This window comes from Manihot esculenta, chromosome 13 (genome assembly GCF_001659605.2).
Source record: "Manihot esculenta cultivar AM560-2 chromosome 13, M.esculenta_v8, whole genome shotgun sequence".
Classification (NCBI taxonomy): domain Eukaryota; kingdom Viridiplantae; phylum Streptophyta; class Magnoliopsida; order Malpighiales; family Euphorbiaceae; genus Manihot; species Manihot esculenta.
The window spans coordinates 9,872,351-9,890,633 of record NC_035173.2 but is presented as its reverse complement, the minus strand read 5'-3'; the positions used below and the strand labels follow the sequence as shown (position 1 = coordinate 9,890,633).

The 18,283-nt window shown below is 40.8% G+C and overlaps 1 non-coding gene across 1 annotated transcript; it reads right to left on the bottom strand.

Moving 5' to 3' along the window:
• Positions 1–14,904: 14,904 nt before the first annotated feature.
• Positions 14,905–14,986, bottom strand: TRNAS-UGA. Its single transcript has one exon. It is a non-coding gene; the product is annotated as a tRNA-Ser (tRNA).
• Between the last annotated feature and the right edge of the window lie 3,297 nt (positions 14,987–18,283).

The following is an 18,283-nucleotide window of genomic DNA, read 5'->3' as shown; positions in this document are numbered from 1 at the left end:
GCTCAGGAGGGGTTGTCAGGGTTATCTAGCTCACGTGAGAGAGCTAGACAGTCAGGTTGGAGAGCCCGCCTCAGTGCCAGTGGTCAGAGAGTTCTTAGACGTGTTCCCAGACGAGCTTCCAGGTTTACCACCTGCTAGGGAGATAGAGTTCGAGATAGAGTTAATGCCTGGAACGAGACCGATCTCTATCCCTCCCTACAGGATGGCCCCAGCTGAGTTGAAAGAGTTGAAAGAACAATTGCAAGATCTAGTAGACAAGGGCTTCATCCGACCGAGTACCTCACCTTGGGGTGCTCCAGTACTCTTTGTAAAGAAGAAGGATGGATCCCTTAGACTTTGTATCGACTACAGACAGTTGAACAAAGTCACTACTAAGAATAAGTACCCATTGCCAAGGATCGATGATCTATTCGACCAGCTAGCCGGAGCGGGTTGTTTCTCCAAAATAGATCTAAGATCGGGGTACCATCAGCTAAGGATAAGGGATGAGGATGTGCCAAAGACGGCTTTCAGGACCAGATATGGGCATTTTGAGTTCCTTGTGATGCCGTTCGGGTTAACTAACGCCCCTGCAGCATTCATGGACCTCATGAACAGAGTGTTTAGACAGTACCTGGACCACTTTGTTATTGTCTTCATAGATGATATCTTAGTGTATTCCAGGAATGCAGAGGAGCATGCCCATCATCTGAGGATAGTTCTACAGACCTTGAGGGAACATGGCTTGTATGCCAAGTTCTCCAAGTGTGAATTCTGGTTGAGGAGCATCTCGTTCTTGGGGCATGTAGTGTCAGAGAATGGGATCGAAGTAGACCCCAAGAAGATAGAAGCTGTGACTAACTGGCCTAGACCCACCACAGTGACTGAGATCAGAAGTTTCTTGGGTTTGGCTGGTTATTACAGGAGGTTCGTTCAGGACTTCTCAAAGATTGCAGCTCCTCTGACCAGATTGACCAGGAAGAATCAGAAGTTTCTGTGGACCGATCAGTGTGAAGAGAGTTTCGAAGAGCTTAAGAAGAGGTTGACTTCAGCACCAGTGTTAGCTCTGCCAACTAGCAATGAGGACTTCACAGTGTTCTGTGATGCATCCAGAGTAGGTTTGGGTTGTGTGTTGATGCAGAATGGCAGGGTGATCGCTTATGCTTCTAGACAGCTGAAGAGGCATGAGTTGAATTACCCCACACACGATCTTGAGATGGCAGCAGTAATCTTTGCACTCAAGATGTGGAGGCACTACCTCTACAGGGTTAAATGTGAGATCTTTACGGATCATAAGAGCCTGCAATACATCTTGAGTCAAAGAGATTTGAATTTGAGACAGAGGAGGTGGGTAGAGCTGCTGAGTGACTATGATTGCAAGATTCAGTATCATCCGGGTAAGGCGAATGTTGTGGCAGACGCCCTAAGCCGGAAGTCACTAGGCAGTCTATCCCACATCACGGCAGAGAGGAGACCAGTGGTGAAGGAGTTTTACAAGCTCATTGAGGAAGGTCTACAGTTGGAGTTATCTGGTACAGATGCCTTAGTGGCCCAGATGAGAGTGGCACCCGTGTTTCTGGAGCAGGTGGCTCAGAAACAGCATGAGGACCCGGAGTTAGTGAAGATTGCCAGGACTGTTCAGTCAGGCAAAAATGAAGAGTTTAGATTTGACAGTAAGGGGATCCTCCGCTATGGGAACAGATTATGTGTACCAGATGACATAGGGCTTAAAGGAGACATTATGAGGGAGGCTCATAATGCAAGATACAGCGTTCACCCCGGAGCCACCAAGATGTATCAGGATTTGAAGAAGGTTTATTGGTGGCCAGCGATGAAGAAAGAAGTGGCACAGTTTGTGTCCGCCTGCGAAGTATGTCAGAGGGTGAAGCTGGAACATCAGAAGCCGGCTGGAATGCTGAACCCGCTACCTATTCCAGAGTGGAAATGGGAGAATATAGCTATGGACTTCGTAGTGGGGTTACCGGCGACGTCCAACAGATTGGACTCCATATGGGTGATTGTGGACAGACTCACCAAATCTGCTCACTTCATCCCTGTCAGGAGTGGCTATTCTGTGGACAAGTTGGCGCAGGTATATGTAGATGAGATAGTCAGACTGCATGGGGTTCCTGTTTCAATAGTGTCAGATAGGGGGCCCCAGTTCACCTTCAGGTTTTGGCGGAGTCTGCAGGATGCCATGGGTACCAGGTTGGATTTCAGTACTGCCTTCCATCCTCAGACGGACGGACAGTCAGAAAGGACCATCCAGACCATAGAGGATATGCTCAGAATGTGTGTGTTGGACTTTGGCGGTTCTTGGAGGTAGCATCTACCTCTGGTGGAGTTTGCCTACAATAACAGCCATCATGCTAGCATCGGGATGGCTCCATATGAAGCTTTGTATGGAAGGAAGTGCAGGTCCCCTGTTTGCTGGGAGGAAGTTGGAGAGAAGGCTTTAGCAGGGCCAGAGTTAGTTGAGATCACCAGCAGGGTGGTACCCATCATCAGAGAGAGAATCAAGACTGCTGCAAGCAGACAGAAGAGTTATGCAGACGTCCGCAGGAGACAGTTAGAGTTTCAGGAGGGGGATCTGGTATTGCTCAAAGTGTCTCCAATGAAGGGAGTGGTTCGCTTCGGAAAGAAAGGTAAACTAGCCCCACGATACATCGGACCCTTTGAAATCTTGCAAAAGATTGGGAATGTGTCGTACAAGCTGGACTTACCTGCTACTATGGCAAGAATCCATCCGGTTTTCCATGTTTCTATGTTGAGGAAGTTTGTGTCAGATCCGAGCAAGGTTCTTAGTGAGCCTGATGTAGAGATCCAAGAGGATCTCACCTATGTTGAACAGCCAGTACGGATCATAGACACCCAGATCAGGAAGTTAAGAAACAAGGAAATCCCGATGGTGAAAGTCCTGTGGAACCACCATAATTTGGAGGAATGTACCTGGGAGACACGGGAGTCCATGCTCCGGCAATATCCCCACCTCTTTTAAGGTTAGTCCCTATGTGTTTTATATGTATGTATGTATGTTATGTTGTTTGTTATGCTATGTACTAGTCGAGGAACATTCGGGGACAAACGTTCTTAAGGGGGGGAGAATGTAATACCCGGCTAGACTCCGGTACCGGAATTCCTACCGTCCGGTGGAATCTCGGATGTCGGAGACCTCTAGAAGGGTAGAACTATGTTTTATAAAAATGTTTTAATGTGTTTTATGATTTTTAAGTATAAAAGAAAATGAGTTTTTACATGAAAATAGCATTGGAGGAAAACCCAGGTTCGGCCGCCGAAAGTCAAGTTCGGCCGCCGAACATTGCATGCGTTTTGGAGGCACGTTAGGCCCCCGAAAGCATGAGTTGGGGAAGTCCAGGTTCGGCCGCCGAAACTCACGTTCGGCCGCCGAACATTGCATGGATACGGAGGCACATTCGGCCCCCGAACGTGGCCTGGCCAGCCACCTATAAAAGGGGCACTTAGCCGAAATGGGCGAGCTTTCTCCCATTTTCGGCCACAGCAAGCTTCCAACCTTCCCTTTGCAAATCTTGTGCTCTTCCTCCAAATCTCTTCCATTTTTCCTTGAGTTTTAAACTCACATTGCAAGTTTTGAGCATTTAAACCAAGTTTTGGAGCTTTGGGAACTCAGGAGCTCATTTTCGTGGATCTCCAAGTTTAGGTCGTCTCCCTCTCGATCTTCAAGAGGTAAGAGCCGATCTTAAGCTCCTTATGTGTTTTAACTAAGTTTTATGCAAGATTTATGGGTAAAGATGCATGTTTAGGCTTATTGATGAGTTTATGGGTTTTGATGCTTTGATGAACAATGTAGCTCGTTTATGTCTTGTTGGAAGTGTTGTAGATGGGGTATATGCTAGTTTGAGACCCCTAGGTGTGATATATGTGAAGTATGCATGTTGTAGAGCAAGTTTTTGCATGATTTGAGCTTGGGAGGCGAAATGGGCATAAAAGAGCTGAGTTTCTGCCCTTCGGGAGAAGCTCAGGTTCGGCCGCCGAAGTGACCTTCGGTCGCCGAACCCCCTTTGTGGAGGCAGCATTCGGCTGCCGAAGTTGCCCCCGAAAAGAGACTTTCGTCTCTGTCTGGGACTTTCGGCCGTCGAAGGTGCCGCCGAAAGTGCCCGACTTTCGGATCTGTCGATCCAGGACTTTCGGCCGCCGAAGGTGCCGCCGAAAGTGCCCTGTTCAGCCATTTCATGCATATTTCTATGTGATGTTTTCCTGATGTTTTAGGGGGTTTTTGGGGAAGTTTATTAGATTTATGCTTATGTACGTTTGGTCCCTCATTGGAGTCCACCTGTGTAGGTTCGGACCCGAGGAACCGAGGACCTCAGCAGTGAGATAGCTGCTTCAGAGTCTGTAGAGCTTCAGCCAGAGGTGAGTGGAATGAACCTTAAGTTTTTAAATAAATGAAATATAACTTTTTGGAGCATGTTCATGCATCATATATGCCATGATATATTTTAGGTTGTTTACATTAATATTCACGAATATGTTGCATTGCATAATATGATGTGGATGCGGATTGGCTATTGAATGATCCTCTAGTCCTTCTATGGTATGATATGATGATGATACGGTATGGATTGCCAGTGAGGCCCATTCTACGCCCCTGGACTATGTTAAGAGAAAGACCAGTGAGGCCCATTCTACGCCCCTGGCATATTGGAATGTTATGTTATGTTATGTATGTAAGAGAAAGACCAGTGAGGCCCATTCTACGCCCCTGGCACGATTGGACTATGTTGAGGACTATAGGTGACAATACCATCCTTATGTGATATGTTTGTGATGTGTTGCATTTCATGGAAGCATGAAATATTTAATATATGTTTTTCTCTATTCTGCTCACTGGGCTTTATAGCTCACCCCTCTCCCCTAACCCCAGATGTGCAGGTACAGGGTAGACCAGGAGGTTAGCCAGAGTATGAAGTGATGTTATGTAATAGTTAGATTGTGGACATGACAATTGTATTATGATGTAATGTAAAGTGTTTTAAGTTATGTTATGTAATTCGAATATTGAGGATAGAGTTGTGCTTGACCAATAAAGAATGTTAATCCCACTTGTATGTACATGGTCTTTATGATATGAGATATGAGGTTATGTTTCAACCAAGCTTATGTATGATGAGATACCCCATTGGAGCATTTGATGAGGGCTCTAGTGGAGGTTTATGTTATGTTTATGTTTATGTATAGGTTGAGCTTGGTTGTTATATGAGAATGTTTACAGGTTTATGAGTATTATTGATCATGTACGGGATTAAGCAGGTTTACAGGTTATGTTAGGCTTGCTACGGGTCCCGGCGGCCTTACGCCGATCTGGATCCTAGCGCCGGTAGCGGTCCGGATTTTTGGGCTGTTACAACAGTCTTCCGGTTCTAAAACTCCGGGTGGGGGAAGATTAGATCCCTTTACTCTGAGTGCAGCAGCTTCAGGCAGTAAGAGATGGGGTAAGCCCAAGGGTAAGAAGAACAAGTTCTGGAATAAAGTCAAGTCCAGTCTGGGATTTGGGAGTGGCTCAAGCTCTGGTGCGGATAATGCAGTTTGTGCGAGGTGTGGTAAGCCACACAGGGGAGTATGTCGGTTTGGGACGAACGCCTATTTCAGATGTGGTCAGGAGGGGCATATGGCTCGAGATTGTCCAAGAGCAGTCCCGATGGCTTCGTCCCAGCAGACAGCTTCAGGCAGTGTAGCGCAGCCAGCAGCTCCAGCCATGACTCAGGCCAGTGGCAGAGGTAGAGGGAGAGGGGCAGCCTCTTCTTCAGTGGGTTTCAGAGGTGAAGGTCCATCAGCTCCGGCACAGATCTTCACAATGACACAGCAGGAGGCAGATGCATCTAACACCGTGGTGGCAGGTAACTTAATTATTGGTTGTTCAGATGTATATGCCTTGATGGACCCTGGCGCATCTCATTCTTTTATCGCTCCGAGAGCCGTGGGGAGGTTGGGTCTGATGACTTCTGGGTTAGAGTGTTCTCTCTGGGTCAGTGGACCCAAGTGTGATCCATCTGTGGCAGAGTCAGTCTGCCAGTGTAGTCCTGTGTTTGTTGAGGGAAGATGCTTGTCCGCCGACCTAGTGGTTCTAGATTTGACAGATTTTGACGTCATTCTAGGGATGGACTGGCTATCTACCCATGGTGCTACCTTGGACTGCAGGGACAAGGTAGTCAGGTTCAGAGGACAGGATGGGTCTGAGGTTGTCTTTAGAGGAGACAGGAGGGGTACACCTAGAGGTCTGATATCAGCCCTTCAGGCTCGTAGGTTGCTCAGGAGGGGATGCCAGGGGTATTTGGCTCATGTGAGAGAGCTTAGCAGTCAGGTTAGAGAGCCCGCCTCGGTGCCAGTGGTTAGAGAGTTCTTAGATGTGTTCCCAGACGAACTGCCAGGTTTACCACCTGCTAGGGAAATAGAGTTCGAGATAGAACTGATGCCTGGAACCCGACCGATCTCTATCCCTCCCTACAGGATGGCGCCAGCAGAATTGAAAGAGTTGAAGGAGCAGTTGCAGGAGCTGGTAGACAAGGGCTTCATCCGACCGAGTACCTCACCCTGGGGTGCTCCAGTTTTGTTTGTGAGAAAGAAGGATGGATCCCTTAGACTTTGTATCGACTACAGGCAGTTGAACAAAGTCACTACCAAGAACAAGTACCCATTGCCAAGGATCGACGATCTATTCGACCAGCTAGCAGGAGCGGGTTGTTTCTCCAAAATAGATCTGAGGTCCGGGTATCATCAGTTGAGGATCAGGGAAGAGGATGTACCGAAGACAGCTTTCAGGACCAGATATGGGCATTTTGAGTTCCTTGTAATGCCGTTCGGGTTAACTAACGCCCCTGCAGCATTCATGGACCTCATGAACAGAGTGTTTAGCCAGTACCTGGATCACTTCGTTATTGTCTTCATAGATGGTATCTTGGTGTATTCCAGGAATGCAGAGGAGCATGTCCATCATCTGAGGTTGGTTCTACAGACCTTGAGGGAACATGACTTGTATGCCAAGTTCTCCAAGTGTGAGTTCTGGCTAAGGAGCATTTCGTTCTTGGGGCATGTAGTGTCAGAGAATGGGATTGAGGTGGACCCCAAGAAGACAGAAACTGTGGCTAACTGGCCTAGACCCACTTCAGTAACAGAGATCAGGAGTTTCTTGGGTTTGGCAGGTTACTACAGGAGGTTCGTTCAGGACTTCTCGAAAATTGCAGCTCCTCTGACCAGGCTAACCAGGAAGAATCAGAAGTTTCTGTGGACCGACCAGTGTGAGGAGAGTTTTGAAGAGCTTAAGAAGAGGTTGACTTCAGCACCAGTTTTAGCTCTGCCATCTAGTGATGAAGACTTTACAGTCTTTTGTGATGCGTCCCGTGTGGGACTGGGTTGCGTACTAATGCAGAATGAGAGGGTGATTGCTTATGCTTCTAGGCAGCTGAAGAAGCATGAGTTGAATTACCCCACACATGACCTTGAGATGGCAGCAGTAATCTTTGCACTCAAGATGTGGAGGCACTACCTCTATGGGGTTAAATGTGAGATCTTTACGGATCATAAGAGCCTGCAATACATCTTGAGTCAAAGAGATTTGAATTTGAGACAGAGGAGGTGGGTAGAGCTGCTGAGTGACTATGATTGCAAGATTCAGTATCATCTGGGTAAGGCGAATGTCGTGGCAGACGCTCTAAGCTGGAAGTCACTAGGCAGTCTATCCCACATCACGGCAGAGAGGAGACCAGTGGTGAAGGAGTTTTACAAGCTCATTGAGGAAGGTCTATAGTTGGAGTTGTCTGGTACAGGTGCCTTGGTTGCTCAGATGAAAGTGACACCCGTGTTTCTGGAGCAGGTGGCTCAGAAACAGCATGAGGACCCAGAGTTAGTGAAGATTGCCAGGATTGTTCAGTCAGGCAAGGACAGTGAGTTCAGATTTGACAATAGGGGGATCCTCCGCTATGGGAGTCGATTGTGTGTACCAGATGACATAGGGCTAAAAGGAGACATTATGAGAGAGGCTCATAATGCAAGATACAGCATTCACCCCGGAGCCACCAAGATGTATCAAGATCTGAAGAAAGTTTACTGGTGGCCAGCTATGAAGAAAGAAGTGGCACAGTTTGTGTCAGCCTGCGAAGTGTGTCAGAGGGTGAAGCTGGAACATCAGAAGCCGGCTGGAATGCTTAACCCGCTACCTATTCCAGAATGGAAATGGGAGAATATAGCTATGGACTTCGTAGTGGGGTTACCGGCGACGTCCAACAGATTGGACTCCATATGGGTGATTGTGGACAGACTCACCAAATCTGCTCACTTCGTCCCTGTCAGGAGTGGCTATTCTGTGGACAAGTTGGCGCAGGTGTACGTTGATGAGATAGTCAGACTGCATGGGGTTCCTGTTTCTATAGTGTCAGATAGAGGGCCCCAGTTCACCTCCAGGTTTTGGCGGAGTCTGCAGAATGCTATGGGTACTAGGTTGGATTTCAGCACTGCCTTCCACCCACAGACAGACGGACAGTCAGAGAGGACCATCCAGACCATAGAAGATATGCTAAGAATGTGTGTGCTGGACTTTGGCGGTTCTTGGAGGCAACATCTACCTTTGGTGGAGTTTGCCTACAATAACAGCCATCATGCTAGCATCGGGATGGCTCCATATGAAGCTTTATATGGGAGGAAGTGCAGGTCACCTGTTTGCTGGGAAGAAGTTGGAGAAAAGGCCTTGGCAGGGCCTGAGCTAGTAGAGATCACCAGCAGGGTGGTACCCTTAATCAGAGAAAGAATCAAGACAGCTGCAAGCAGACAGAAGAGTTATGCAGACATCCGCAGAAGACTAGTAGAGTTTCAGGAGGGGGATCTGGTATTGCTTAAGGTGTCTCCAATGAAAGGAGTGGTTCGGTTCGGGAAGAAAGGTAAGCTGGCTCCGCGGTACATCGGACCCTTTGAAGTCTTGCAAAAGATTGGGAGTGTATCGTACAAGCTGGACTTACCTGCTTCAATGGAGAAAATCCATCCGATTTTCCATGTTTCTATGTTGAGAAAATTCGTGTCAAATCCGGGCAAGGTTCTTAGTGAGCCTGATGTGGAGATCCAAGAGGATCTCACCTATGTTGAGCAGCCAGTACAGATCCTAGACACCCAGATCAGGAAGCTGAGAAACAAGGAAATCCCGATGGTGAAAGTCCTGTGGAACCACCACAATATGGAAGAATGCACTTGGGAGACACGGGAGTCCATGCTCCGGCAATATCCTCATCTCTTTTAAGGTTAGTCTCTATGTGTTTCATGTGTATGTTATGTTGTTTGCTATGCATGTGCTAGTTGAGGAACATTCGGGGACGAATGTTCTTAAGGGGGGGAGAATGTAATACCCGGCTAGACTCCGGTACCGGAATTCCTACCGTCCGGCGGGATCTCGGATGTCGGAGACCTCTAGAAGGGTAAAATCATGTTTTTGTAAAATGTTTTCATGTTTTTAATGGTTTTAAGTATGAATTAAATGAGTTTTTGCATGAAAAGTCATAGGAGGAAAACCCAGGTTCGGCCGCCGAAAGGAGTTTCGGCCGCCGAACATGCATGCGTTTTGGAGGCACGTTAGGCCCCCGAAAGCATGAGTTAGGGAAGTCTAGGTTCGGCCGCCGAAAGTGAAGTTCGGCCGCCGAAAGTGAAGTTCGGCCGCCGAACATGGCATGGATGCAGAAGCGCATTCGGCCCCCGAACGTGGCCTGGCCAGCCACCTATAAAAGGGGCACTTAGCCGAAATGGGCGAGTTTTCTCCCATTTTCGGCCACAACAAGCTTCCGACCTTCCCTTTTGCAACTCTCATGTTCTTCCTCCAAATCTCTTCCATTTTCTTGAGTTTTAAACTCACGTTTGCAAGTTTGAGCATTTAAACCAATTTTTGGAGCTTTGGGAACTCAGGAGCTCATTTTCGTGGATCTCCAAGTTTAGGTCGTCTCCCTCTCGATCTTCAAGAGGTAAGGGCCGATCTTAAGCTCCTTATGTGTTTTAAGTAAGTTTTATGCAAGATCTATGGGTAGAAATGCATGTTAGGTTATATGTTGAGTTATGGGTTAATATTGATGTTTTGAGCAATGTGTGTTGATTGTGTGTGTTTGAAGTGTTGTAGTTGGGGTATTTGATTGTTTGAGACCCCTAGGAACTGGTATGCATGTTTTAGTTGAGCTATATGCATGATTTGAGGTTTTGGGAGGCAAGAGGTTCATGTGAACCAAGTTTCTGCCCTTCTGGCAGAAACCAGGTTCAGCCGCCGAAAGGAGTTTCGGCCGCCGAACCCCCTTGTGGAGGCAGCATTCGGCCGCCGAAGGTGCCGCCGAAAGTGCCTGACTTTCGGCTCTGGAGGGACTTTCGGCCGCCGAACCTGCCGCCGAAAGTACCCTGTTCAGCCATTTCTTGCATGTTTTTATGTGATGTTTTCATGATGTTCTAGGGGGTTTTTGGGGAGTATTTTAGAATTATGTCCAAGTATGTTTGGTCCCTCATTTGAGTCCACCTGTGTAGGTTCAAACCCGAGGAACCGAGGACCCCAGCAGTGAGTTCAGCTGCTTCGGTGTTGTCAGAGTCAGCCAAAGGTGAGTGGAACTAAACTTAATCTTTTAAATTAAATGTTTTATCATGTTTCATGCATCATGATTATGCAATAGGATGATTGCATTAGTATTCACGAATATGCCGCATTGCATCGATTGTTGTTGATGTGGGTGAATGTTGGATGACCCAATTAGTCCATGACAGGAAGACCAGGACCCCATTCTACGGCCTGGCACGGAAATGAAAGACCAGGACCCCATTCTACGGCCTGGCACGATTGTGGACTCGAAGACCAGGAGCCCAGAGGAGGCCCTGGAATAATGGTAAGTAATGTATGTATGACAGGAAGACCAGGACCCCATGCTACGGCTTGGCACCATGTTAGCTTGGACTAATTGGTGACAAGTTCACCCAACCCTTATGTGAATTGTCTGTGTTATGATGCATTTCATTAAAGCATAGTGTTAATATGTTTTATAGTTCAGCTCACTGGGCTTTTAGCTCACCCCTCTCCCTTTACCCCCAGGCTTGCAGGTACAGTATAGTGCGGGAGTCCGGATAGAGTAAAGAAGTCATGCTTATGTAATAGCTAGCAATGGACATGATCAAATTGTAATGTAAAAGTACAGTATAGGTGTGTAATGAGATGATGTATATGGATGTTAGTGTGTGCTTGACCATAGAATGTTGTATCCCTTTTTATACATGATCTTGGTTATTTTATGTCACTTATGTAAACCAACTCAGCATATGTTTTGTCACCCATTGGGGACACTGATGAGATCCCACAGAGGGATCAATGTTATATTAATGTTTATGCACAGGTTGAGTTTGGTTGATGTTCATGGAAAGAAAAGTTTTAATTTTTATGTATGTTGTTGATCATGTATGGGATTAAGCAGGTTTTCAGGATGTATGTCAGGCTTGCTACGGGTCCCGGCGGCCTTAAGTCGACCCGGATCCTAGCGCCGGTAGCGGTCCGATGTTCGAGTCGTTACAAGGTGGATGAACTTGGACTCTGTATTTCATCCAGCTTGAAGATGAGTTGAATTGAGATGCCCCTGGTTGGCATGGTGGACGCTAGACTGTTTGACCAATGAGAGGACGACTGATCAAGCACCACTAGTTGGAACACCAATGGTTTCGCTGGTCGGAGCATCGAAAGGTCAGCATGATCGGAGCATCGAGAGGTCGGCCCGTTGGTCTGGAAATCAAGAGCTCGACAAGTCGGTTGGGTTACCAAGTCGGTAAGCCTTCAACCTTGGATTGAATAGGCCAGTTCTAGCACTAGGACATCAAGCATTTAAAATTGGATTGTACAGGCCGACTATGCTACCTGATTGGCAGATTTCAAGAGAGGGTTGAATAAGTTGTCAAGCTGCTAATTCCTCAAGCTTTGTATTAGCAAGTTGGTCAGACTAAGCGAGTTGGAAAATGGAGCAGTGGAGCTGATCGGATTGGTTGGATGGTCGAATTGTTCTCAAAATTTGAATTAGCAAGTTTTTTGGATTGAGTGAGTTGGGAAAATGGATTGGTCGAATGGTCGGACTGGTCAGCTGGTCGGAGTAGAAGGATTAGAAAGAAATCTGGCTAGTCACTTTCAGAAGATCGGTAAAAGAAATCAAGTAGGACGATCTCAATGGACCAACAGAGGAATTTGGCCTCAATTTTTTTAGAGAAAGAATTGAGCAGACATGGTGATCTCGATTGATTGACGTTGGCTGGACAACAAAAGAGAAGAGCAAAGGTTAGCCGACCGCAGAGCCTGAGTGAGATGAATCATTGAGTGCCTAATTCAAGCAACCTTAGTAAACATGTTGAAAGTATATGGACTACAAAATGAGTGAAGGATATGTAGTAATCGTATGGGTGGCTGTCCACAAAAGTTCCACTTAATCAAACCCATGCCTGACACAGCTGAGTATCGATTAGGTGACACACAAAGAAACCCGCACTCATCCGAGGTCATGCTCGTCACACTTGAATAATCATGCCAATTGACATTGAAGTAAGGTACACATAAAATTGCCACTTATTTATTACTTGTCATTAATTAAAGTAATGATAAATTTTACTTCAATCATCCACTTACCAACATGATAAAGGGAAAAACATTAAATAATTGGAATTATGATGCTGTCATGGTCAATGGTTAAGAATGAAAGATGATCCTAGTTAAACTTGACAGAAGTACTTTGAGGTTGTCTTCTATAATGTCTCATGCAGAACACCAATAAGCCTTCCTGGCTTTACACTTGAGCTAAGTTTTAGATTTTATAAAATTTAACCAATTTCAACACAATTGAGACAACTTTGTAGGGTGAGAACAATTACATTAAATTTAAACTACATGAACATCAAGTAATTATTATCTCAATTCACTTGGAATTCTTTCTCTAAAATTATGCATTATACAACTAATCTTGCTTGTAAAACTGCAAATTCCACTTGAAATTAAATTTAATATTTTACACACATATATAATACATATAGATATAACATTTTGTATTCAAATGATAATTGAAATTAGCATGAACTTTTAAAGAAAAAGACTATGTATTTAAAAATATTACTTTATAATATTTTTAAGGAAAGCTGTATTTACAAAATAAACCATTGATTAAGCTGCCAATACATCCTTCGAAATACAGGTGTTGTTATCTCTTGTAAATAAAAAATAATAATATATATAATTTTATTTTAAAACGTAAAATATTTCTTAGTTGATATAACGAAAGGAGAAAGATAAAAAACAACAATTAATAATCTTGCTTACTTTAACGGGGAAACATTTTGCCACGTAAAATAATTCCAATTTATTTACGTCCTACGCTATTGACCTATTATTATCATCATTCAAAGGGCAACCTATGCATTTTTTTCATTATCACAATATTGCCATCAAATTATAAATAAGCAAAATAAAACTTAAATTTCAAAGTTATACTGTGTATATTCATTATTTTGCTTTAGAATTTCAAAACTGCCTTCAGTTGTTGGCAACTGTTTTTGATTAATTATTGTTGAATACAAATGATTTCATAGATTTATTAAAAGATATGTCTTGAATAAACAGTAAATAATAATACTAAATTTAATTAAAATATATTTATCTGAATTTAAATATCTTGATAATTGCTTAAATAACATTAAAATTTAAGTATTATCATGAAAATTTTATTATTAATTGATGTTAGCATAGACATTTTTAAGAAAAAGATAATGTATTTTATAGATTGAAAAATCTTGGAGAAATTTATGCACGCAAAATATTATTTATTGAATCTCCAAATTGTATGAGTTAATGTTGTTAATCAAAATTAATATTTACATTCATCTGAAATATAAAACTAAATGACATCTGCGGCATATTATTTATTGATAAATATTATTGAACTAACAACGAGCATTCTGGTTATATATACTTTGTACACATTCTTATTTTGCAGAAAAAATTCAGAAAAAAGAGTAAGGTCAATGAGCCCATAAGCCTGAATTTCAAGTAAAATCAATGAGACGGAAAGCGACGGTAAGGCTAATGAGGATCAAATTTAAATTTTAAATTTTTAAATTTTTATAAAAAATTAAAATATTTATATTTTTATAAAAATTAAGTGTCTAATATTAATAATAAAAATATCAAAATATCAACTAGCTTCTTGTATTAAAAAGGGAACCAAATGATGCAGGTGACCTATAATAGAAGCATGCATTGCACGCTGAATCTTATTGGTGGATGTTAGCTCATGTATTGCTCCCTTCCCCCTAAAAGATGAGAAATTATATAGTATCAAGTAGAATTTCTATTTGTTATAATAAAATTAAAAATCATATAAAGAAAATGTAAAATTATAAATTATATTTATTAAAAAATTGGAGATGAATACAAATTTGAGATAAAACTCAAAATCCTAATATAATTTAAATGTTAATTTAATTTAATTAAAAATAAAAGATATAAATAAGCACAATAAAAACAAACTTAATGAAAGGATTAACAAATTTAATCTAATTTAATAAAATGTAGTTAAAATATTTTTTATTTTTAGTAACAATTTTATTGTTTACAAAAAAAATATTTTCAAAATTAAAAAAAAATTAAGGGGATAAGAAAATAAAGAAGGAAAATAAAGTGATTATAATGAAAAAAAATGTTAAAACTAAAAACACATCATTATGATTTGATATTTGATTAAATTAATAAGATTGATATGCATTTCTAAAAATTACGTTAAAAATATTAAAAATTAATAATAATAAATAATTAGTGAAAATAGAAAAATTTAAATTTTACCATGCTAACCTTGGCTCAACGAACTAGAATATATGAAAGAACTTCCAACCAAATTTGGGACAAAACATGGAAATAAAATACCTCGTCGACAGCAGGGTTCGAACCTGCGCGGGCGGAGCCCAACAGATTTCAAGTCTGTCTCCTTAACCACTCGGACATATCGACTGAGTTGGTTGCTTGAAATAAAGGATTTTATAAAAGAAAATAAAAGAAATGATTAAATTACAATCAAGTTCAAGTATCCTTAATAAAGACTATACATTTTTCTCTTCTTTTCTCATGCTAGTCAAAACGAAATAGTTGCTTTCTCAACTTTTAGTTTTCTCAAATAAGCAATGATTAACTCTTATTCTTGCTTATTTTGATTATACATTTTTTATTTTTCTTTTACATTTGAAACATTTAAAAAATTTAGTTAATAGAAAATAATTTTATAACCAAAAGAAAAATTAAATTATTTTTAAAAAAGTAACTTTCTCTTTTAAAAAAAATCATCTTGGTCGCTTTAAAATTTTTATTAAAATTTTTATATATATAAATTTATTATTATATTTTACTTTTTAAATTAAAATTAAATAATAAAAAAATACTTTTTAAATATAAATTATTTCCACAAACAAATAGAATTTTTAATATGATCTTTTATTTTATATATTAAAGCATGGATTATATCGAAAAAAAATATAATAAAAATCTTACAATTGTATCCACCAAATTAAATTTGCACGAAATTATAAATAATATGGATCTTATCATATTTTAAGATATTGAAATATTTTCCTAAAATCATTCAACATATTTTTTGAATAGCGGAAAATACATATTCCAATACTCCTTGTGTCTTTTTGTTATAAATCATTGCAATATTGTGACATTTTGATCTTTTTATAAGCATTTTTTTTTCATTTGCATTTTATGGACATACTTAGCCCTTGGCATCGACATTATTATTGTTTGAGAAGTCATTTATCTTGGCATAACTTTTTTGTTGTGTTTTTGGAGAAGTTTTTTCCTAGCATAGCATACTTGGATTTATTATAGTATAAGTGTGTTGTGTTTTTAGAGAAGTCATTTTTGTTCTCTAACTTGATTTTTTTCCTTCATATGATATTTTGTTTTTCTTGATCTTTCATCTTCTCTCTTTTTTTTTCTTTATCTTAGAACTTCTTTCAGATTCTTAATAGAATAGCTTTAATACCAATTGTTGGTTTTAGATGGAGAGAAAAATAAAAGATATGATTTAAAACTTAATATAGTCTTTTATTATATTTATTGAAGTAGGATTTTATATAGGAAAAAACATAATATAAAATTTTAACATAGTATAAATTTTATCTCCTATATTTATCAAATCAAATCTAAACAAAATTATAAATAATGTGAATCGTATTCTATATTCAGATATTGAAATATTTTCCTAAAATTATTCAATATATTTTTTTAAACAGTTAAAGATACATATTCCAATATTTTCTGTCTTTTTTGTTATAAATTATTACAGTTTCGTGATATGTCAGTCTCTTCATTAGCATTTGTTTGCATTTACATTTTATGAACAAGCTTAGATCTCTTGACATTAGCATTGCTGTTGTTTGAGAAGTCATTTCTCTCTGGCATGGCTTTTTTTATTGTGTTTTTGGAGAATTTTTCTCCTAACATAATAGGTTTTGCTTTATCATGACATAAGTGTTATATTTTTTGAGAAGTACTTTTTATTTTCTAACTTATTTTTTCTTTCATATGACATTTTATTTTTCTTAATCTTTCTTATTTTCTCTCTCTTTTTTTTTTACTTATCTTAATCTCTCTCGAGCTCTTAAGAATAAGGGCGAGTATTCGGTTAGTTCGATTCAAACTTAAAGCGAACCAGATAAATTGAAATATTAGTGATAATATATAAAAAATTATAAATTTATTTAAATTAAAGAGTGAACCCCACTTAAGAGTATGCCAAGGTATATTCTCACATATTTCAGAAAAGGGAAGGGTAGGTGAAAAGGAAGGGGGCTTTTCTTTCAAGGGGGTTTCTTCTTCTTCCTCTGCTCCATTTTTTCTTTTCTCTGCAACTCTTATTTATCCATACTATTCTAGTTTATAAATCTGACTTGAACGTCAGAGAGTCTCCACCGGGGGCATTCCCGATAGACCCTGACCATCTTTCTTCATTTTGTAGATTTCTTCCTTAAATTGAGTATTGAGGGACCCATATGATGGAGCAAGAGAAAATCAGATCTATCAAGTGGCGCCGTCTGTGGGAATAAAAGAGATTTTACTATCTCTAAAGTTTCTAAATTCACCAATTGAGATCCACATAAAGGTATAAAAATTTGTGCGAAAAGGAAGCTGGAGGTTTACAATAACCCAACTGAAAAAAAAAATTCATTATGTTCAAGAATATTTTGATGGTCTTTCAGATTGTTTGTTTTAATATTTATTGGATTTTATTACTATTAATTTTTTCTTTGAAACCCGGTGAAGTGAAACTTTATATTGAAATACTTATGTATGAGTATAAAATTTTAATCTTTTCTATAAAAAGAAAAAAGAACGAGTGATATATATATTTGATGAAATTGTGAGGTCGGTCATATATATGTTATAAAGGTTAGATGGGCAGGTCGGCTATAAAGTCACAGGTTAGCAAGTTAGAGAGAAAATTAATAAATAAAACAAAATAAAATAAAAAAAGGATCTGCGAGGAAAAGTAAAGCTTGGGTAGATTGGACAGCTCTCTAACTGGACAATAAATAGGCGAGGTCAGACTGCACAACAAATGATGAAAAAAAGGTCGACAGAAAAAATCAGGTGAAAAGACTCCAACTGATTAAATGCTTAACAAGCCGGTGGAAGGAAGTGCCAGCTGGTCGTCCTCAGCAAATCAGAGGAAAGACTCGGCAAGTTAGTGATGCGGACTATGGAAGGCTTTGAGCAAGAAACTCAAACTCCGCCAAAGTCCTCAGTCAAAATTTGTGCTTAGCAAATCCAACAATCATTGTATTGTAAGCGGAAGCACATCGACTTGAGAAAGAATCACTGGTTGAACCTAAATTGACAAAGTCAACAACACTGTTAAGAGAATACACGTTGAAGTCGGACCTATGCTTGAAGTTAGACCTGTGCTTGAGATTGGAGCCATGTTTGAGGTTGGACTAGCATTTCAGGTCAGATAAGATGACGTTGCAGGACAGCTAGGCGTGACTCATGGCCATCCAACTTGGTTGCACAGTAGCGCCCCTCAAGTATCGGGGGCGACATGGAGACGATAAGAAATGATCAAATGTCCAGGCTGACCTAGGTGGATGAACTCAGACTCTGTATGTCATCCAGCTTGAAGACGAGTTGAATTGAGATGCCCTTGGTCGGCATGGTCGGTGCTAGTTCGTCTGACCATCGAGAGGACGACTGATCAAGCACCACTAGTCGAACCACCAATGGTTTCGCTGGTCGGAGCATCAAAAGGTC